A 24,280-nucleotide genomic window follows, 5' to 3' on the forward strand; every position below is an offset into this window, starting at 1 on the left:
CTGAGAAACCATTTGCTTTTCAAAGGAAAGAGATGACATTGCTCCCGGGGTAGGCAGAGTTCTCAGATGGCCTCTTGGTGTCCATGCCCTGTAGAATCCCCTCCCTTTGAGTATGTGGAGGCATGGGACATCGCCGTATGATTATGTTACCAACTGGTTGACTGTGAGTCAGTCACAAGGAAGGTTATCCTGAGTGGGCCTCATGTAATCAGGCAAGCTTTTGGAAAGAGATCATTTCCTGCCGGACTCTTAAAAGAAAAGAAACAGCAGTGGTGTGAAAGGCTCGGGAGCAGCCTCTAGGAGGTGAGAGCCTCAGTCGTAGGAACTGAATTCCACCATCAGTGAGCCTCGGAGGACCTGGACCTCGGAGGACACGCAGCCCCGTTGACAGCTTGATTACAGGCTAGTGCTTCTCTGAGCAGTGAATCCAACCGATGACCACAGTTCTGACCCATAGAAACTGAGATGACAAATTTATGTTGTCTTAAGTTCCTAAATTGGTGGCAATTTGTAACAAAACAGTGGAAAACTAATACAGCTCCTTTTCACATAATCTCAAAAGCTGAGCACTTAAAAAACCATCTTGTTATCATAAAGGAAATGTCAAATAAATCGCAGAAATCTCTGGCCTTGACCTCTTGCATGTCTAAATCATGGTCAGCAGCTGCTTTTCTCCAAACCTTTTTTTACACCAGACCAAGAAATGTCTATTTGTATAAGCCAATACAGGCTAGCAAGCTTTTCTTTTACTTGTATTTGAAATCATTTCCAACGAACACAGCAAACTTCTGAAAGTAGCAAGTTTTTATTGGTTCGTGGGCAAACATTTATAAGGAATCCAGATAGAAAACACACGCACACATACACCAAGAATGTTCCAGATAGAACACACACATACACCAAGAATAAAAGGCTCATAGCCCACTGTTGGAGGAGGGGGTAGGCGGAGAAATTAAGGAAACAGTTAAAATACAGAGGGATGGAGGCTCCGATAAGTATGAGAAGATCTTGGGAAAGCTCAAAGAAGGGGTGCCTAGGACACACTTCAGGGCTGGCTGGGAGGGAAGGACGGATCTGGAGGGTCAGGATGTGGAACAGAACTATGAGGGGCGAGTCCAAGTGCCGGGAGGGAAACCCTGGCGCAGAGAGAAGTAGGGGTCAGTCCGTCAAATAGCTGGCCGCTACCAAGCACCTCGTGTGAGGCGGGGAACGTGCCGGACGCTGGAGGCTGGTAGAGACGAGAGTAAATACAGTGCAGGCCCAGGTTCTTAGACTCACCCTGGTTCCCTGACGGAGCGGCACGTACCCTCCTTGTCTAGGGAGCTGCAGTGACCCCTGACACCCCGTCCTGCTGGCTGCTCCCCGCGTTAGCGCCTTTGACAGCTGCCCCGAAGGAGCCTCATGGAGAGCAGCTCACCCATGGGAGAATCTAGGACAAGCTTCTTCAGGAATGAATCGTGCACAGGCAATTCAAGAAAACAGAAACGGCTTGGACAGGGAAGACCAGCCCTTCAGCTTTGGAAGTCAGTCTTGGAGGCGTTGGGGCTTAGTCAAACCACATCGTCTCTCCTCGCGACTTAGGGTTCCTCGGCCTAGGGCTGTGCTCGGAAGCTCGATAGCCCCTGCGGGTCCGTTCAACACGCGAAGAACAAACACATCGGTACGCTGGATTGTGAATTCTGCAATCGGCCCAAAGAAAAACACGGGGGTAAGAAGGCTTAAGGCAGATACTGTGGCAGGAAGTTGAAAGCCACGGAACAAACCTTATTTCATCCACTGACCTGTTTTTGTCAAACTGGAGGAGCAAAGATGATCTGGAGCTAAAAGGAAGCGGTAACTCAGGGGCTAGGGAAACTGTGTTTTTATCAGAGAGGACATCCAGCGCAGCTCCCCCGGATCTTCCTGGGATGCTGTGAAGCTTCCCGTGTGGCAGCAGGTAAGGAACTTGCCTGGGACCTACAGGTTTGTTTTTTTCTTCAATTGTTTAAAATGTCAGATTTACTGAGGTTTTTATATATATATATATATAATATATATATTTAATATATAATATATATGCACACACACGTATGAGTGTATACACATATATGTGTATATATATAATGTATTATACATAGATACATAATATATAATATATAATACAATAACATCATCCTTTTCCATGTACAGTTTGATGATATCTGACAAATGTGCACCACAGTGCAACCCAGGAGGAAGAAGACGGGACACTTCCATCACCCCACACAGCTCCCTCTTGCCCCTTTGTAGTGAGCTGCCCCCACCCTAATGTCCAACCCTGCAAGTAGGGACTTAATCTCCATCCAGACAGTTTTGGCTTTTCCAGAATGCCATATAAATGGAATCATACAGTATATAGCCTTGAATGTCTGGTTTCTTGCACTTAGCATAATGCAAGGTCAATTTTTAAAGCTCCAGTGCTGTCTGCCAAGGTCATCTCTCCTTGTGACGTCAGACGAAGTGGGTGAGCATCGGCGTGCACGCTTGCCTTAACAGATTCACCGAGGTGTGACCATAGACCCTCAATCAAGCCTGCTGAATACCGAGCTCTTCCTCTTTGTTATCTGTCCGGATGTGTGTCAGGCTAGTGAATTTATACATGACTGTGGCTCTATTTATTAGCATTTAGAATTGCATAATTGCATTTTAGCCAGTCAAGAGCATTTATGCACCTATATTACTGGCCTTAAGGAACTTGCAAAGATAATTAAAAAGACAGCATATAATTAAATCTACAAAATTTTATTGCTGAAAGGAGTTTAGGGATCATCGAGTCATAGCGGCACAGAATTTCACAGTCAGCAGTGGCCTGCAAGATTCCCCAGACTCACCCATCATCTCAGATTCGAATTTCCTTCTGGGCAGCAAATTCAAAGAGCAGACAAGTGATGCAAACACGTGAGACTAGCCGTAGAGAGTCATGGGGCTTCAGGCATACTGAAGAGGGTATGGTAGCACCTGTGGTCATTCAAATTCAATTTCAAAAATTGATCCTGGGAAAAGCCATTAAGCGCACATCTCTGGGCATTAGTCAGTCCGTTGGTTATCACGTTACAATCTCTTTTCTACAGTCGCCTTCTCAAGTTTTTAGTTAGTGTAACAGATACTGCTGAGACCCTGACTTACACCAGTTTCATTCTGACCAGTTCATTGTGTCCCTGCCTGGCTTTCGCCTGCCAGCAATAGCACCAGGCAGGAGGGCAGAGGACGAATGGTTTCCTGGAGTAGTTTTCCACCTCAGCTGACAGAAATTTGTGCGTGAGCATCCCAGCTCTCATCCGAGGGGAGTGTTTTACACTGGTCTCCAGAATTTCCAAATGGGATTAGAGTTCCTATTTCTATATTGGACTCTTGCATGAATAGTATATCCTTCACACCCAGCATCCTTTTCTTGTCTCACTTCTGTTTTTTGTAACCACTCGTTCCTGGGATCACCTACCGGAGAAGCTACTTATGTGTGGATCTTCGCCTCAGGGTCTACTTCTGTGAGAAAATCTCAAGTTCCTGTAGCCAGTGAATACTCAGACACCTCCAGAGATGAGGGGCTCTGCATCCCCAGACCCCGAGGCTGTCTTGGGAAACCTCTGACCCACAGAAATATCTTCCCCTTACTAAAGTGAAACTGTCTATGACTGGCTAGTGGTTCACTCAATGGGACTAGATACCACTGTCCAGAAATACCCCTCTTCAGAAAGAACCATTCAACCCAGTTCTTAAATTCCTTAATTGTTCTTGAATATATTCTACATTTCACGCATTTATCTATGAAAGAAAATTGTTAATCACTATACAAAACCAGTAGTGAGACTCTGGAGTGAAAAACGCCCAGGAGAGGGAAGATTGGAGGAGGATAATGGACTTTCCCATCACCTGAGATGGAAACTAGATCCATAGTTAGTTAAATGTTAAAGGAAAGGTCAATCCAGAAGACTGAAGAACATGACATAATTTTGCTTATATAGATAATACATGTATTATGCGTATAATTTATGGTCTTAGTTTTTCAGCTGGGAAAGCATGTGCTATGTCTTCCTTTTTCAGCCCGGCAGTTTTTAGGCACAAAACTGGGAAGTTTGTTTCCCAGTCAAATGTTTAGTATTTGTTCCCCATATGTAGTACCTAAGACAGTCTCAAACACTTTGTAAAGGTGCGGGCATGGCATTAGATCCTTACCTTCCTCCCAAGAGGCATCTTTAGGGCCTCTTTAAAAGGCAAGAAAGGTTCTGGCTTGTCTGAGCAATGTTTGAGAGCATCTCCCTATTCCTTTCCACCTTAAGAGAGAAAGGAGAGCTTCCGGGGAGCAAAGAGCAAACCAGTGCGCCAAGTAGATTTCAGAGCCCTGACGGACGTCCCTTCCAACAGTCCGTGTGAAATAAAGTACCTATTGAAGGGTTCAGTGTACTAGTTTCCCAAGTTTGAGAGTACTTTGAGGACATACATGGTCATGTTTTCACGACCGATTTCTGGGACACACTGAAGGGACTGATTACTTGCTAATCTGTTCTTTCTTATATAAGACTACTCTGTGAATATGCATTCCTGAGTATTTATGAATAGTTTTTCTTTTAAATTTTTGAAAGAGAGATAAACAAGTAATTACTGAATTTAAGGCTACTCCCACATCTCCATCTGATATAATTACAATAAGTCTGGGTTGAGCATATCTGAACATTTTCTGGTTTTGATTGTCAAGCAATCAAATAGCATTTCTCGCCCCCATTCAGACCCATAATTTAGAAGCTTCTCTACAGTGACACTCGGTGCAGTTTAATTATAATGCTCCTCAATCCAGAAAGCTATTTAAAGGACGATGGAAGCTGTGCATTTTCAGTCCTTTCTCTTAAAAACGATTCAGAAATGTATGTGTAGCTGATCCCAAATTGAAACTTGATACTTGTGTTGTGCATGACTTTGAACAGCTCTGTCTTTTCCTTTAGAGAATGGCTCATATTTTAAAATATATGTTCTTTCTACGAAAGAGGAGCCAGCACAGTTATTTCATTTTGAAACTCTTGCAGCACAACAACTAGAAAAAGGCATGTAAAATTTCACAATTATCTGCATGCTGTTTCCAGCAAATACTTTTTCATTTCAAAATGAAATTCTCAAGCCCCAAATGGGTAGGTGTTTTAATTCAGCATTAAAATAAAGAACTGCTTTTTCTGGACATATTCTCTTCCCTTCCCTGGCAGTTACTGGTACCAACTTGCTCTTAATTATCTCCCATTCAATGCTAGTCATAACCGCCCGCCTACTTCACACTCATCAGGCCAGCCCACAACGTTCACCCCAGCCCCCTCTGGCTGAATCATCTTTTGCCACCCACGTCCTTTCCCACTGCCATTTCCTTTCTTACTTTTCAAAGGGACAGTCTTGCTTTTCCAAAGCTTTTTTCTTCATTCTGTGTTATGTGCCCTTTATATTCTAGAAAACTGCAATTCTAAGGGAATTTTCTTCCCATCACTGAAGACAAATCATGCTTAATACATCATAGTATCTATGCTTATTAGCTACCCATTTATTCTTGTGTACTTTAGGGAAAAGTGGGATTTGAGAAACTGGACATTCATTACCTTCACTCTAACATACGAAAGATAAAAGGGACTCATTTTTGTAAGTTTCTACCTTGGCAGAGACACAGTAAATCCCAGGCCTGGGCTATATAAATAGTCAACCTTCGGATTGACATTCGTGTGTTCAGGATTCTCTTACTGATTTTTTAAAAATTCTACAGTCAAGTCCTTTCAATCATTAACCCTCAAGTCTCCATTTCCTCTTAAGCACAAAGACTGAGAGAACGACTCCTACAGAGTGTGGAGCTTGGAGGCACAAGGTTTGATACCTGACGGTGTCACGCTCTGAGCCGCTAACAGAAACTTTGTGCCAACACGAGCCCAGACCGTGACAGCACAATTAAATGTTTCATCTGCACACATTATTTACTTAGTAATCTCAACGTTTTCAGGAGGTAGCCATGCATGAAAGAGAAATCCTGGGCATGTATGGGACAAATCATTTGTCATTATCTCATAAAGATTCCTAATACAGGTCTTACAGTGACCCCAACAAGCAGAGGGAGAAAAGAGGAAGCCAAGGTCAAATGGTGAGTGGTGGCCCCATTGAGGGGTCCCTCTTCATTAAGAAGTTCCGGTTAAAAGAGATACCCTTGGCCAACACCTCATTTTATTCATTTTATTTTGAAAAATGAGCTTCAAAGGCCTGACTTGTCCAAAGTCATGACGGAATTAGTTTTTAAAAATTAGAACCCAGGTATTGGGGCATCTGGGTGGCTCAGTCAGTTAAGTGTCTGCTTTGGCTCAGGTCGTGATCCCCAGGGTCCTGGGATCAAGCCCCGCATCTGGGTCCCTGCTCAGCGGGGAGTCTGCTTCTCCCTCTCCCTCTGCCCCTCCTCTCTGCCCCATGCTTTCACTCTCTTCCTCTCTCTAAAATAAATAAATCTTAAAAAAAAAAAAAAAAAGAAGAAGAAGAAGAATCCCAGTGTTGCCACTGATAAAAGGAAATATGTCTTTGTGAGTGCCTGGCACTGTGCTCTTCTCTTATCATTTCACCAAATCCTCACAATAACCCCCAGAAAGGCATCGTTATCCCCATTTGAAAAATAAGAAAACTGAGGGTCATGAAGATAAGAAATTATTCCAAGTTCACACACACACACGCATGCACACACACGCGCGCACACGCGCACACACACGGCAAGTGATGCTGCCACGTGGAACTTCTGGCCGGTGTCCACAGCTAGTGGTCCACAGCCCCGTGCACACTCACGCAGGAAGTGAATAGTGAACTGAGCGCCTCAGAGTGTCGCGGGCTGAAGGCCATGGCAATCCCTGGGCTGCTGTTGGTGTGTCGGTAAACATCGTCTTTATCTCCATAATGAAAGCGTGCGGTTGTAGCTCCTTTTGTGCCGTTACTGCTATTGTGTTGTTGTTATTTTTTGTTTTGTTTGTCTCTTTAGCCACAAAGACCATTCTAAGAAGCAGACCCTTTCACATGTTACTGCCTGGAGTCCACACGGCCAGTACGGTTTAGGACCAAGAAAGTACTTATACAGGAATTCAGTAAAGTGTCAGGATATAAGATCAATGCACAGAAATCAGTTGCATTTCTCTACACCAACAACAAGACAGAAGAAAGAGAAATTAAGGAGTCAATCCCATTTACAATTGCACCCCAAACCATAAGATACCTAGGAATAAACCTAACCAAAGAGGCTAAGAATCTATACTCAGAAAACTATAAAGTACTCATGAAAGAAATTGAGGAAGACACAAAGAAATGGAAAAATGTTCCATGCTCCTGGATTGGAAGAATAAATATTGTGAAAATGTCTATGCTACCTAAAGCAATCTACACATTTAATGCAATTCCTATCAAAGTACCATCCATCTTTTTCAAAGAAATGGAACAAATAATTTTAAAATTTATATGGAACCAAGAAAGTAATCATACTCTCACAACCCTTAGCATTTTCCCCTGAGGACTGAATGGAAAGGATTTCTTTCTTTTTCTTTTCTTTTTCTTTAAAATTATTTTATTCTTTAAAGATTTTATTTATTTACTTAAGAGAGAGAGCATGAGAGGGGAGAGGGCCAAAGGGAGAAGCAGACTCCTACTGAGCAGGGAGCCCGATGTGGGACTCAATCCTGGGACTCCAGGATGATGACCTGAGCCGAAGGCAGTCGCTTAACCAACTGAACCACTGAGGCATCCCCCTTAAAAAAAAAAAAAAAGATTTATTTATTTTGGAGAGAGAGAGTGGGGAGAGAGGTAGAGAGAGAGGCAGAATCCGTAAGCTGATCCCACTCTTAGCATGGATCCCAGCACGGTGCTCGATCTCACGACCCTGAGATCATGACCTGAGCCGAAGTCAAGAGTCAGCCATGTAACCAAGTGAGCCACCCAGACACCCCAATGAATGGAAAGTATTTCTGAGGGAAGTTGGATGAGGGATGACAGATCGCAGCCCTGCCTATCCTTGGAAGTCTGGAACTGAAAGGAGGTGTTTAAGATCTTTGCTCTTACTTCAGGTTTGATTGGTGGGAAAATTATTATTTTAATTTATCTGCAGTTACACACAGTACAATTCTGCTTTACTCAGAAAATAAAGGAATCTACATTTGAATAAAGGTCTGACTTGTGTCACTGTAACAATCTTTGCATCAAAAATGAGGTAGGGAAAATTAGGAGATAGAGATAATAAAATAACAAAATTTAGCATGTAGTTTCTTTAATGATTTGTGAATAGGCCCTCTAAATCACAATAATGCATCTTAAATGTGTGCACATTAGCTTGGTACTCACTTTGTGTAGTTGTCCCCTGTCTCCAGACCTTCTCGATACCCCACCCAACGTCCAGGGCACATTCCCTTTCTCAACTCCATGAGCTCATGTCTTTTCAATTGTCCAGTCATCCCTAAAATTATTACCTTTCAGGATGTTTTTTGGTACTAACTGGAAGTGTGGTGGTGATTTCCTTTGGAATATCTGTCTGAAACAACCTTTTATTCACTTATAAAGTGAAAGTCTAGATTAGATCATCATTGAGGTGTCTTCCAGATCTTAAATTTTTTGCGTTTCTAGTGCAATGTATGAAATCAACAAACATGTATTGAGCACCTACTAAACGTCAGGCATTGTACCAGAAATTGGGGGAATCAGGATGTAGTCCCTCCCCTCAACCGTCTTATTCTATGGCTGGGGAGAGGGGATCAGATACAACTAATTATCACTCAACATTAAAAATGATAAAATCAAGGTATGTGTAAGGGGATCAAGTGTCTAATTCTGTCTAGATGGTTGGTGAAGTAAAACACAGAGAAGATGGAATCTGAGTTGAGCCTTGAGAAATGAGTTAATAGGCCCAGACAAGACGGAAAGGACTTTCTAGATAGAAGGAACAGCTTGAGGGATGGCACAGAATGGGAGTATCTGGGTGGAGCACAGAGGAGCATGCTGGTAGGGCAGCAGGACTAAGACCATATCCTCCGAGAAGTTCGTTATCCGGTATGTTAGTAACCTAGGGCTGCCATATAAAATACTACAGATTGAGTGGCTTAAACAGCAAAAATTTATTTTCTCACAGTTCTGGAGGCTGAAAGTCCAAGATCAAGGTGTTGGCAGGTCTGGTTTCTCCCCAGATCTCTGTCCCTGGCTTGCGACAGCCACCTTCTTGCCGCATCCCCTCACTGCCTCACAGCACCAAGACTAGCTATCCTCAGGTCAGTGTATTGAAACTCAGTCGCCTCATTCATACGAAAACTCTTAGGCCTCCCCCAAATGACTGCACATTCTGATTTCACATTTAACTTTTAAATGTAACAAATGGCAGCCGACAGACTGTGTTTTCCAGAGACGGCCACACCAACCTCTCCCGTCCCTCCTGCTCTCTTCCAGTGTCATCTAGCCACGGCCCATCAGCAAGTGGAGGCTCAATCTTGTCCCTTTGAATCTGGGGCGGATCTCGTGACTCACTTGTTACTAACAGCGGCACTGCATGATTTCTGAGGCCACGAGAAAAGGCCATGAACGTGCCCTTGTTTCTCTTAGAACACTCACCTTCTGGAAGCCCCTCTTTGGGGCCTTCCCTCTCAGAACCCAGTCACCAGCCGTGAACAGCACAAGCCACGTGAAGAGGCCCTGGGTAGGGGTTCTGGGCAATGGTCCCAGCTGAACCCAGCCTTTCGCTGTTCCAGCCCAGGAGCCAGACAGGTGTGTGAGACGCCATCTTGCGACTGGAACCTCTCGTCCAGGTACTAAAGACGTCGTCTTCCTACCTGAGTCTTCCTAGCTGAGGCCAGACATTGGAGAGCAAAGAAGAGCTGCCCCTACCTGTTCACAATAAATTCCTGATCCACAGACTCTAAAAGTATAATAAAATGATTTTTTTTTCATGCTGCTAAGTTTAGGATGACTTATTACATAGCAATAGTAACTGACTCAGACAATCAGACCACTAAGGGAAGAAGATTTCTGAAAAAATTCTTAAAGTAGATGTAAAAAATTCTTAAAGTAGATGTATGGAATTGTTAAACCACGATATTGTACACCTCAATATTTTTCCTGAAAACTTCCCTATTTACAATACAGCATACGATTTTATGTTCATGATAATATTCCAGTCTCATTAAGAAACTGTTAAATTTGGTTTGGGATACGTTCCTTTAGAAGGGAAGAGAAATAGATCACACATTTTAGAAAGGTACACCTCAAATTGGTTAGTATTTAAAATGTCTTGGTGCTTTGAAAGGAATGTAAGTTTCCATAATCAGGAAAATTAAAATACATAAACTTTCTCATTCTTTCATAATATAGATAGATTAGGCTTTACTGTAATTTTTAATTGAACATATTTCATATTTATTGGTGTTTGTGTTGCTTGTCAAAAGTAAGTCTTGGGAACTAGCATATTATTATTTATATATATACATTCTCTTTTTCAACAAAAAAATTGAACAGGCTTTGATGTTTGCTTAACCAGTTTCATACCCCATTAGGCATACCTCATATGGATAGAATCATCACGAAGAAACACACTTTGAGAATGCTAATGATGTTAAATTATGACCTCTCTAGAGAGCAGGGACCATGCAATACTATTCATTTGTATATCTCTGATATTGCCTAGTTCAGTGCTTTGTATGTAATAGAAGCTCGAAAGTGATTTAATGAATTGAATTAAATTGACATAATTATGATTAGATCTTTGAATCACTTATGTCTAAAATTTTTTTCCAGAACACTATAGAGAAATGAGTAAAAAAGACCTGAAATAATTAACCTCAAGTAATACAAAATAGCCATGTAAAATACCACCCACTTCTAAAATGGATATACTGATGCATTACAATAAATGCACCACATGACAGACTTCTCTAGTTTTATTTCCATGGAGTTTCACACCATTAAAATGGTATTGCAGTTCAGGTCAGGACTAACACTGAATGAGGATTTTGCATATGGTTACGTATAGCTGCGAATATATGTCTGTGTGTGGGCACATGTGGGTATGTTTAGAAGGAAAGCAGATTTATTAGCAGAAACGGAATTTCGGGTCTCATAATCCCATCACAAATACTCTTTGCAAAGAGCAGTCACTGGGTGAGCAGGGCCTGGTGGATGTACCTAAGGACACCCAGGGCACGAGCAACCACGTGAACATGAAGAGTGCTAGCTTCCCTCCTGGAGACCAGCAAAGCCAAACTACTCTTCCTACCCCTTCCCCATAGGACGCCCATGAGCATTCATCCAGCAGAGCCGGGCCCCGACCAGAGACGAGTCAGGTAGAGGTTCCCTCTCAGTTCTTTGGTCTGGCTCAAGAGTGCAGGGATGAACTGTTGACCGAAGTTTTATCTTTGCTGATAACTTAACTATGTGCAGACGGTTTAATTGCAGCCAGGGTGAAATTAAACTTCAACTCAAAATATATGGTCCTTATCCTCCACAATTTATAAACCAGTGAGAAGGATGGGTGCAGATGTTTCTAGCTAGCTGTAGTCATTTCTGGCTGCAGAAGTCGGACGCTCATCTATGAACTGAGTAAAGAGCTGCATGGGGATTCTGAAAGGGGTGCTCGCTGCCTCTGAAAACGTGGAGAAAGATACAGATCTCACCTGAATCTCCCTTTTGGTAAATGGTTCTGATGGAAACAACTAGCACCAAGAATCTGTAAAATGCTTTAATAAAACAATAATAAAATTACTTAATTTACTGAATATATACAAAGTCCAAGATACCAGCACCATGCTATGTACTCAACCGTGCTCCTCATGGAACCCTTAAAAGAGCCCTAGAAGGAGGTTCTGTTATTATCCTTGTTTTAAATAAAGAAACTGAAGTTTAGAGAATCAACTTATCCAAGGTCATACAGTTAGAAAATGACAGAGCCAGGATACCAGTCCATACCTGTCTGACTCCACAGCTCAAGATTTGATTTAATTGCTATGAAATGCGTATCTCTGTCTTCCCCCAACCGTGTGTGTGTGTGTGTGTGTGTGTGTGTGTGCGCGTATTCTATTTTATAAATGAAGAAACTCAGATTTGCAAAAGTCAAAAGACTGTCTTATTTCTCTATCACTGGAATTTTTGACAAAGAAAGCCAAAAGACATCAAACAAACAACATAGAACACTATCTTCAAATAGTATATCCATAGAGATCAGGGTATTTGAAACTAAATTTTGCACTACTCACTGTCAAGAAAATATCTGTGTTCTTGGCCTGCACAACATATGACTGATGTTTAAGAATAGTTCTATGTTCTGATTTCCCCTTGTCCTTAAGAAAGAAAAGAAGTTTAACACAAGACTTAATTTGTAACTCAAGATTTATCTGCCTTTATGTACACAAGAGTCTTCGTTGTCTTGAAGCTTTTCCAGTTAATTCCTAATTAATTATATATTTCAAATTGGTCATAATACGTTTCTTTAAAAAGAGTAGAAAGCTTTATTGGTAGGTTACAATTATAAGATTATACAGTTCCCACAACTAATTTAAAAGTAATTAATGAAGGCTCAAGTTTCAAAATGGCAGAAACATTCCAACATCAGAATTATTGGAATCCCTTAACGGAAGGAGAAAGAAAGAAGTCTAGAAGATATAGTGGAACAAATTCTCCATGAAAATTTTCCCAGTCTCGCAAATGGAACCAGTGTTCATGTACTAGAGGCAGAATGGTCTCCCTCCAAGATTATAGAATCTCGAAAGTCCTCGAGACACCTAATAGTAAGAATGAGGAATTATAATTGTAAACAGGCTCTCTTGAAGGCAGCTAGGACAAAGAAGCTCCTTACGTACAGAGGAAGGCCCATCAGAATAACGCCAGACCTGTCCACAGAGACCTGGCAAGCCAGAAAGGGCTGGCAAGATATATTTAGGGCACTAAATGAGAAGAACACGCAGCCAAGAATACTTTATCTGGCAGAAACATTTCAAAGATGTTTATTTCCAGGTCACTGAGAGTAGCAAGAACTTTTTCAAATGTTTATTTTCAAAAGTGTCAACATTTCCTATACCAAAATACATAGACCACAATCTTTGAAGAAGATCTCTATGGCATTCTAGTAACACAATCAGTTATATACCACACCATGTCGGCCATTCTACCCACCCGGGAGAGGGGGAGGGGACTTTAGTAGCTTATTCCCTTTGAAGCCCAAAAGGCAATAATTACTCTCCACTTGAGAACAGAATTATAGCCTTCAACCAGAAAGTTAGTTTGCCAACTGATCCTTGGTTTCCAAATTAACCAACAGGTATACAAGTAGGGCACAATGCTACAGAAAATGGACAGGAGTACCTGGGGGCTTCAGTCAGTTAAGTGGCCGACTCTCAGTGTTGGCTCAGGTCATGATCTCAGGGTCCTAAGATCAAGTTCCTTGTCTGGCCCCATGCTCAGTGGAGAGTCTCCTTGAGATTCTCTCTCTCCCTCTGCCCCTTCTCCTGCTCTCCCCCTCTCTCTCTCTAAAATAAATAAATAGGGGCGCCTGGGTGGCTCAATGGGTTAAAGCCTCTGCCTTCAGCTCAGGTTATGATCCCAGGGTCCTGGGATCGAGCCCAGCATCAGGCTCTCTGCTCAGTGGGGAGCTTGCTTCCTCCTCTCTCTCTGCCTGTCTCTCTTTCTACTTGTGATCTCTGTCTGTCAAATACATAAATAAAGTCTTTTAAAAAATAATAAACAAATAGATCTTAAAAAAGAAAGAAAGAAAGAAAGAAAATGTGAAAATGGGCATCTGGTATCCCAGATTAGAATAAGCAAAGAGCAGAGAGCAAACTTAAGTATGTGCTTCGCATACCACAGAATGCCAAAAGCGTTTACAAATAATGGGTTGAAAGTAGACTTTAATGAACTACATTATACTGACATTATGGATCATAATTTTAAAAATTGGGGGGGGGGTCTCCTGGGTGGCTCGGTCAGTTAAGTGCCTGTCTTTGGCTCAGGTCATGATCCCTGAGTCGCAGGATTGAGGCCCGCATCAGGCTCCCTGCTCAGTGGGGAGACTGCTTCTCCCTTTCCCTTTGCCCTCTAAACCTCACCCTGTTCATGCTCTCTCTCTCTCTCTCTCAATAAATAAACAAAATTTTAAAAAATTGTTTTGAAATACATGTATGAGACGTTGAGGGGTGGGGAAGGCCTCACGACCTTTTTGGTGGCTGGGATCACCAAAGGCAATCAACACTTCTTTATATCTCAAAATAGAACAATTTGGCATAATATACAATTGATTAGCCAGAATCTCCCCAAAAGTCTTTATTTGTGACAAATATTGGAAACCTTCGATTCAGTTCATAAAATGGTTCTAGTCAACAACAGAACCTATTTCTAAGTTACTGTCTGGTGTGACTTGGTGGTTTGAGCTGAGGTTTCAACAGAGATTGCAGCGGATGTTTGCTGACTGTATAAATTATGAAGGAACTAGAAGCAGTACACCTAGATTCAAAATTCACCTTTCTTTTTGTTTCTAATTGTGACCTTGGATCACTTACCTTGAGCTTAGGTCTCTACAGCCATAAAATGAAAATTATATGCCATATATACTTTATGGAGTTGTTAGGATGATCAAATGAGATAATATAGTAAGATCATCTCATTAAGGTAGCTAAATCTCTTATTTGGGTATGGGAGAATTAGAAATGAGACACCTATTTGAGGAATTATATTAAAATCCTTTATAACCTTCCCACAATCATTCATTCATCAATAGATATAGAATACTGCAGGCATGGTATTAGATACAGAGAAATTTTGTGATAAAGCCTCAGGAAATAAGATATTTTATGTCCATTTTGACATAGTCTACAAACTCCGTAGCCTTTGATATAGCATACAATTGATTGTATTTTCAACATAACCTCTCTCTGTGGTGCCCTTCCATCTTCGAGAATAAGAGATGAGGGGAGAGTGTCTGTTTTACAAACTGACTAGTGATTTTCAAAAATCAAAGTTTAATGGGTTTTTTGTTTGTTTGTTTGTTTGTTTTTAGAGTCATGAAATAGGTGTGAATGTCAAAACTGCCCAACCAAAATGTTACCCCCTCCAGGACCTCACAACCAAAATGTCACCTCCTCTTAGAGGCACCCTCTTTCTCTCTGGTGTTTAAGAGTTCAGTAATGTTTTCCATCTGCCTGGATCACTGTCTCCTGGCCTCCCCGCCCCCGTTCACTCAGCTCCTGATCTAAACTCTGGCGAGCTCTTCAGTCATTCCCCATCCTGGACGGCTTCTCTATCCTCACTCCCTCTTGTCCCCAGTCTGGATAAAGGTCTTTCTCACCCTTAGAATGGGGTGTTCAGTGAAGTCAAGTTTTTTTTTTTCTTTACAGCAAAGACATCATCTCAAAGTGTTATGGAAACATTAATTCATCATTCATCTTGGGAGCAGACTCTTTTGCTTTAGGAAAATCACCAGAATACTATCATAAACGTAATAACTACTTACTGTTCTAGAGAAAGATACTAAGTCACCATTAATCTGAAAGCTAGTATTTCAGACAAACACACTAAATGCACCATTGATCAATGTACATTTTGCTGTCCTTGGCATAAATATACCCTTGCAGAGACAGAGACAGATAAAATTTTTTTCCTAAATATGGATTTAGTCTTATGCCTGAAAATTGCCCCTCTCCCGTTGGGAAGTTCGAATGTCCTTTACATAGAAGTTTTCCCACAGATCGGTTTAGACGAGTCTGTGTCAGGAGCCAGGTCTGACCTTCTCTTAGCTTCATGCTGCAGTTAAGTCCCACAAGGGTCTTGTAAGAGCATGACCACGGCTGAACTGCTGGCCACCCACACACAGGTTCTTTTAATCGCATAAACCAGACTTTGAAGTATGTCTTTGAAAGTGGTACTCTCGCCTTGCCGACCTCCTAAGGCTAAAGAGCACCTGCTGGATGAGGTCGAAGGAACCAGATGTTTCCACGGTCAGTCATTCTAGGGTGGAAGACGAGGCAGGCGCAGGCATGGACTGGAAGACGGCAGACTTCTTCCTGGTTCTAGAAAAAGAAGAGGATTAAGTGTAAGAACTCCACAACACAAAGATGCCTGGGGGACCTGCCGTGTCTCCAACACACAATATTAATTTATTTGTATTTAATACTAATGGAAGATCCTAAAAGTAGCAAGTAACTTTTAGGGGCAGCTGAGTTGCAAGTACTTTCTGAATGGTGTTTCAGTTATCCCTAAGCCTTCAGTTAAATCTTAAGCGTGATGGTGGGTTTGGCTGTGCTTTAGGAATTAAGGAAGAACTCAGCGTACAGCAGGTGTGAAATGAAAAAGAGCCAACAGCAGTGTGGGAAGATGTTTACAGGATTCAAAAAATCAGTTGTAGGATCTGGAGCTACAACATCTAAATCAGGATGGCTGGTCAGCTGATCAGTGACTACCTGAACAGACGACAGGATGTGGAGATGTTCCTCAGGGATTTATAAAAATTATTCAAGAAAGAGAGGAATCCAGTAAAAGAACAAATTTCTCACAATTCTCTCTCAGATCTATTGCTATTGCTTTGGGGAGTATTGATGCAAATGCATGTGCCTTTTAAAGGTTAAAAGAATTTGGATTCCATTTTCAAATTTGCTTTGTCTTTTCTACAAAACCATCAGGTTGTTGGTAATAAGGACTGTGTCTTCTTTATCTTTGCATCATCACAGTTTCTAGAACAGTGTCTAGAACACAGCAGTTGCTCAAAAATGTCTGCTGAATACACATGGATAATGTCTTTTACAACATGGTCTTCAACTTGATGATCTGACTCGAGTCAATAGTCTTATTTAAAACTGGTTATGACAAATACACTGAAATAAAATTAGTAAGATGTCTCGAGCCTCTCTGTTGTAAAGCTATTGCCATATCTTTCAAGTTGGAAAATATGTTTTCAGCACAGATTCCTACAAGAAAATCCGTGCAGTCATATTGCCAGATAATCAGGAAACCAGAGGTGACCCGAAGGCCATGTACTTCCTTCACTTTACACATGAGGAAATCAAAGCCTTAAGGAATAAAGTAACTTGCCCAATATCACACACCTCACAAATAATGGAGTAAGGGCTAGGCTGTACCTGTTCTGATTCACTATGCTTCTTACTACTATATCATATGCTTCTACTAAATCCTATCATAGGTTCATATTACTCTGAAACAAGAGTTGGTATAGAGATTTTTTTTTTTAACCATCATACTTTGCTAAATTTTATAAACATTGCAGATCCTTAAAAGTCTGGAAAAGACCTACCCTGGTCTTTTAAAAAGACCTGGTATTTTTTTTAAAATTGCACCAATGATTCTGATTACAGTTCGTATTAAAAATCATTGCCTTAAAATAGTCTTATTCAATGTCCTTATCCATTTTCCAATCCTTTTGTCCACCTCTCCCAACTTCTCCCTCACGCCTCACTCTATGATTAAGTAGGAGACGCAGAATGCAGAGTCCTCATTTTGGGTTTCACTACTGACTAGTGGGAAATTCCTAAATTAGTGAAGTTCAATGCAAAAAATATTTAATTTTACATTAAACACAGAAGACATCACCACTTGTGTGGGACAACACAGTACTGCATTATTTTGGAGAACAAGCTTCCATGGAATTCATGACCAGCAAGAAATATATGATTCTTATTTCAGCCACCAGGGAAATCTTTACCTATAGATACATGTCCCCTTTGTTAAAAGTCTACAAGGAGAAGTAATCCGTATTTTCCGTCATCATTCTTAGCCACACTGCTAAGAATGTTTTTTACTTAACCAATTTAAGCTGCGGCGATGAAAAACAATGAACAGATTGCCCGTTTACTTATCTTTTGTTTAGTTGTGGACTCATGAATTCACAACTTAGCCTTTTTCCCTTCAGGCTCATAATAAACAACTTATCCTGTCATTATGGCCTAAATTTGCCCACCATTAAAATTTTTCATTCTTCTCTGAACATAATAGGCCACTGTATGACAAAGTATTTATCTGTGCTTTAACAGATCATTTGAAGATGAAAAATGCAATGATGTCATCATTTTTAAAAAGATTTATTTATCTGAGAGAGCGAGAGTACACATGTGAGTGTAGGGGGGGCGGAGGGAGAGAATCTCTAGAAGACCCCCCGTCGGAGCTTGGAGCCTGACAGGCGGGGCTCTCAGTTTCATGACGCATGACATCACGACCTGAGCCAAACCCAGGAGTCCGAGGCTTAACCCACTGAGCCACCCACGTGCCCCTAGCAATGAGGTCATCATTTTAAGTTCTATTACATTCATACTCCAGTACTTTCCATTTTTTCCCTTATCTTTCAGTTTTAAGACACAAAACATAGTCACAGGGTCATAAATCATAATTACCTTGCCTTGTATCTGAAAAAAGCAGAATGCAAACATAATGCTTTCCTCCTCTGATAATGTCTGTAATTTACACATAGCATTAATAAGGCTCTGGGTGTAATGCAAATGTACAGATTGCACTCACAATGCCAGAAACATAAGCTTTTCCCAGAGCAAACTGTCACTGAGGCACCAGCTCGGATAAGAGAATTAGTCATTAACTCTTCCGGCAGCCTTTACATTTTCTTTATGGAGAATTTCTACGCCCGTCCTAATATTGTGCCATTTTTACCAACGAGTTAAGATTTCATTGTATAAACAGTAGCTGAATATATTCATGTCAAAGATAATCCTTCCTTTAAAAGGTTTCTTTGTCAGGTACTCATTAAAGTAGGTTTCACTTCAAAATGATAGTCACTAATATAGGGCAAACATCTTACCCATTTGGCAGGTTTTTAAAAAATAATTTAATTTTATTAGCACCGTATCAAATCCTCAGCCCGTATCAGGTCTCCTGTATCAGCAGTACAAGGATCTGGGTCACGGATGCGCACCACTGGTGGGCTTATGGGGCAAAATCTGTGTTTCATATAAAAAGCACAAAACAGGAAACCACAGAAGAGGCGGTGCTCATGGTACCTCAGAAATGGACCACTGGACACGTCTCTTTGCACATGCTGTACTTCGTAAACGGTGCTTCCGCCTTCTCATATTAATATCTTCAGAAATTCATTTTGCGATAAATTCCCTAAATAAGAGCTTCTCTCCAGCTGATGTTCACCACTCCAGGCTGCATGAAGCGCTGGCATTTTGCTTCAAGACAGGAGGCGACCGGAATAAACACAGCGCCCGCCGCATTTGCTGCAGACCGGAGCTGGCGGTGTTGCGGGCGTGGTCGAGGGCGGCGTGGGCGGCCCCGGGCTGCCCTTCAGAAGGCGCAGCACACGCCCTTCCGCCTCGCTCCGACGCCGTCACAGCCTCTCGCTTTTCAGTTGAAGCTTTCAGATGTAGGCTTTTGGTTTTTTTAATCTAAACCTGATATAATGTATGAATGTTTAGGAGGGCAATTTGGCTTCTAGACAGCGCGAGTGGGAATAGAAAGGCACAAGAATTGGGGTCACAGCTTGTAAATACATCTCAATTCTCCGAAGGAACGAAGTGAGAATAGCCTTTCTGTACGGTCACAGGAACACTGATAATCACTAATTAAAGTGAGGAGTAAACATCCGTTCTTAGATTACTTCATAGGGGAGGCCCACGTTTGCCTGGGGGCTGGGAGGGGGTCAGGAGAGGAGTCGACGAGCGCCCGTTCCGGGGAGTCGCACGAGAAACCCGTGCGCACTGCGGTGTAGGAAGCCTTACCCGTGAGTGGACCTACGGGGACTGTGGCCCAGCTGCGACAGCAGCGCCGTGGCTCTGTATCAAAGAGACTACAGGTGATGGTGGCTTCGCGTGCTTTGTCTGGGGTGGTGGGACGTTGTTGTTTTGTTGTTTTGTTGGGAAGCCAAAGCATACGTACGGTTTACATACATGCCAGAGCATTTATGTACGTCAAAGTTGGCTTTCAACCTTGTAACTTGACGTTTTCCCAAATTTAGGTCACCCCTTAAGCCATTTGGGGGTGTATCTTTAAGGATTCGCCCAACCCCAGCAGTGCATTCTTTTTTACAGCCTGAGTACTACCCATCTCCGTTTACCCTTTTAAAGTGTACAATTTAGTGGCATTTAGTACATTCACGATGTTGTACAATGATCATCACAATCTAGTCCAAGAAAATTTTCATCATTCTATTTTTTTTTTCATTTTCATCTTGAACTTTTTTGTTTTGCTTTGCTTTGTTTTCAAATTTTTAATTAAATTCTAGTTAAGATGTAGGGTAATATTGGTTTCAGGAGTAGAAATTAGTGACTCATCACTTACATATAACTCCCATCACAACAAGCACCCGCCTTAACACCCATGACCCATTCAGCCCATCCCCCGCCCAACATTCTCATCACTCTAAAAGGAAAGCCCCTACTCCTGAAATAGTCACTGTGCATTACCCACCCCCCGCCCTCTGACAACCAGTGATCTGCTTTCTATCTCTATGGATTTACCTATTTGGGGTATTTCATACAGACGGAGCTATGCAGTGTGTGTCCTTTTGAGCCTGACTTCCTTCACTTATAACGCTTTCCGGGATCACCCGTGTTGTAACTGTGTCTATTTTGAAGCAACAGGAAGCCATATGGAACCTAGTCTGCTGAATAAGGTAGATATATAAAAATGTTTAAGTGATTATAAAGTAATGATACTAATTTTCTTATGTGTCTCGTGTTTTGTATTTATGTCTTTGACTATATAAGTTCTATCTACACTAAAAAAATGCACACAACTAAATAAACATGACAATACATTATTACCTAAACTCAGAGTATAAGTTTTGCTTGGTTATTGTCCAGTAGACTTTTACAAGGTTCTCTTTGCAGGAGGCAGGGGTTGGCTAAAGGACGTTACACTGAAGGTGTTGTACTGGAATTCTGACATCTCCTAACGAATAATGTGAGGTATCCATAAATCAGATCTCAGAGGCAAAGCATCCAGGCTTTTTTAGTCTCTCTTTGTAACATCTGTCCTGTTTAATTGTTCCCTTTTCTAGTTCTCCTACAAAGGTTAAGTACCTAGTTAATGAAAAAAATTTACTCTAAAATATATATGACCTAATAAACTTAGAAACTAATGGAGACATACTTGCTTAATTCTATAATTTTTTTATCATGTTCAGTTAGCCACCATATAGTACATCATTAGTTTTTGATGTAGTGTCAACAATTCATTAGTTGCGTATAACACCCAGTGCTCATCACAACTCGTGCCCTCCATAATGCCCATCACGTGGCTGTCCCATCCTCCCCAGGGCCCCTCCCCTCTGAAATCTTCCATTTGTTTCCCAGAGTCCGCAGTCTCTCATGGCTTGTCTCCCTCTCTGATTTCCCTCCCTTCAGTTTTCTCTCCCTGTCCGTGGGCCTCTGTGCTATTCTTTATGTTCCACATAGGAGTGAAACCATATCATTGTCTTTCTCTGTTTGACTTATTTCACTCGGCATCATCCCCTCCGGTTCCATCCATGTTGATGCAGAGGGTGGGTGTTCGTCCTTTCTGACAGCTGTGTAATATTCCACTGTATGTGTGTCCAACACATGGTGCTGGGAAATGGGATAGCTACATACAAAAGAATGAAACTGGACCATTCTCTTACACCATACACAAAGATAAACTTAATTCTATAAAATTAATTGCCTTTTGTGTCTGATTTTCTCTCCATCTAAGAAGGAGAGAAAAATATTAAGAGCAGATCTTTCCTAGTGTCCTTAAATCATACCACGTGGACCAGTGTGGTCCTCAAGCTTCCGCGTGTCTAAGAATCACTGGGACATTCATAAATATAAATTCCTAGCACCCCGAGATTCTGACTCAATCTGGTCGAGTATCAGAAATCTACATTTTTAAAAAGATTTATTCATTTATTTATTTGAGAGACCATGTGCACAGGCAGGGGGAGGGGCAAAGGGAGAGGGAGAATCTCAACCAGACTTCCTGCATAGCACGGACCCCATGGCAGTGCTAGATCTCAGGACCCTGAGATCATGATCTGAGTTGAAACCAAGTGCCCGTCACTCAACCGACTGAGCCACCCAGGCACCCCAGAAATCGATACTTGTGATAACCATCCTAAGTTGGTCATTCTGGAACTTTAGTGTGCCTCAGAATTGCCCTGAGGGCTTGTTAAACCACAGATAATTCTGGACCCCATTCCCAGAGGTTTTTTTTTTTTTTTTTTTTTTTTTTTTTTAAGATTTTATTTATTTATTTGACAGAGAGAAATCACAAGTAGACAGAGAGGCAGGCAGAGAGAGAGAGAGAGGGAAGCAGGCTCCCTGCTGAGCAGAGAGCCCGATGCGGGACTCGATCCCAGGACTCTGAGATCATGACCTGAGCCGAAGGCAGCGGCTTAACCCACTGAGCCACCGTAGAGTGATGCTAAGAATTTACCTAACAAGACCCCAGGTGGTGCTGGTGCTTCAGGTTGGGGACCATATTCTGTGAACTATTGTCTTTGATGTTTTTAAAATAACTGAGCCTTGGCATACCTGGAGACATTCCGATCAACTAATCACACTTCTGTAAATCAGGCTAAGCTGTGTGGCAGCCTGTGATAACATAACATGACTTTCACAATGATGGAATAAAATAAAGCTCTGTCCCTAGCTGGGAAGCGTCAATACATTCCACAAACAATTTTAATAGGGTACTATTTTAATATAAAAAATCAGTTAAGGACCAAAAACCAATGCATGCAAAACAATGTTTTCTTTTGACGTTCCAGGTATGCATACAGAAATTTTAAAATTATTATTGTAGATTTCATTTAAAATACTACATTAAGGAGGGCATGTGTTGTGATGAGCACTGGGCTGCATGTAACTAATGAATCATTGCACACTACGTCAAAAACTAATGATGTACTGCTATATGCTGGCTAACTGAATATAATAATAAAACTTGGAAAATTAAAAATTTAAAAAGAAACTAGAATTTTCTAAAAATGTAAAAAGATAAAATAAAATAAAACATCGAAAAAACATCTGAAGCTCTAAAAAAGTCACTGTTTAATGGCTTGGTTTTCAGTTAGAAAACTGATTCAGGAGTACAGCCTACTGGATGTTTCTGATATTGCAAAAGAAAAAATTGTCATGAAAGTTTTAGCACTAAATATCTTTCTTTTATTGCATTAATTTCTTTCTATGTTTCTTTAGAAGCACAGTAGAATGGAAATCTCACGAACCTTGGAGGGTTCAACATCTTCCTTTGTTTTGTGAGCTTCTTTGCTATGTTATGTCACCTTGAACAAGTTACTCAAGCTTTAGGTATCGTAATAACTACCACCCGGCAGCACAGTTGTGAAAATCAGTGGAATAAAACATTTAAATTCCCAGTACAATGCTGGACTTGTTTTGGAACCTATGGTGTTTATACAGATCCCTGTATACACGCGCACACGTCTGTCACCAAACAGGAAAGCTTTTTTAAAAAATCACTTTCTGATTTTTCTATGTAAGTTCCCCAAACTTAATTCTGCTTCAAAGCAACATTTACCAGAACATGTGGGGACTCCACGTTAGTATTCCTCTGCATTTTGACTTCTGATAGTTCTATGCATTAATGAATTCGGGAAGACTAGGCCTTGGTAAAGTCACACTATTTTTACTGCTATTAAAACTTAACAATGAAGTGAAGCATTCCAGATAAGTTATTTCCTGTACATAAGTTACTTAAGTAGAATCCATACTCAGTGCCTTCAGTCAATTAATTCTTTGATGTTTTCCCTAGGGGAGGACATTTGTAAACTGGTCTTCACCGAAGATAAGCAGTAAGAAATGACATCCCATTGATGTCCAGGCCCAAACTGTGATGTCTCCCGACCCTAGTTGTGCTTAGGAACTCATCACATTTTGAGGTCCCCACACATCCCTTCTGATTCAGAGTGTCCTTGGTGATCTCATGTGTGCTTGGGAACTGGCCCATGTATGTTTTCTGCTGTAGCCTCCTGGTTAAGAAATCTGGAGATATGGTTCTGTGACCTACAGTAGGTCTCCAGAATATTTATTAAAATAAGTGAATTCAGGAGATTCTGATGAAAGGTGTCCAAGGGTTATATAATATAGGAAAAAACCCTATACTGGGAGCGTTGTCTAGGAACCAGCAGGAGTTGGTTTTCTGCTCCTGCTTGCTGTAATTACTGGAACAGAATCAAGCAGGGCTTCCACATTCAGTAAGGACTCTCATTAGCCAGGTAGACTGTCAGTTCTGATTACCGGGGGCACTCTGGTTCAAGTCAAGTGTCCTTTGGATTCTAGTGTTGCAAACTGCTATGATTTATGAAGCCCTTGGTGCAGAA

The sequence above is a fragment of the Neovison vison genome, chromosome 3, assembly GCF_020171115.1.
Source record: "Neovison vison isolate M4711 chromosome 3, ASM_NN_V1, whole genome shotgun sequence".
NCBI lineage: Eukaryota > Metazoa > Chordata > Mammalia > Carnivora > Mustelidae > Neogale > Neogale vison.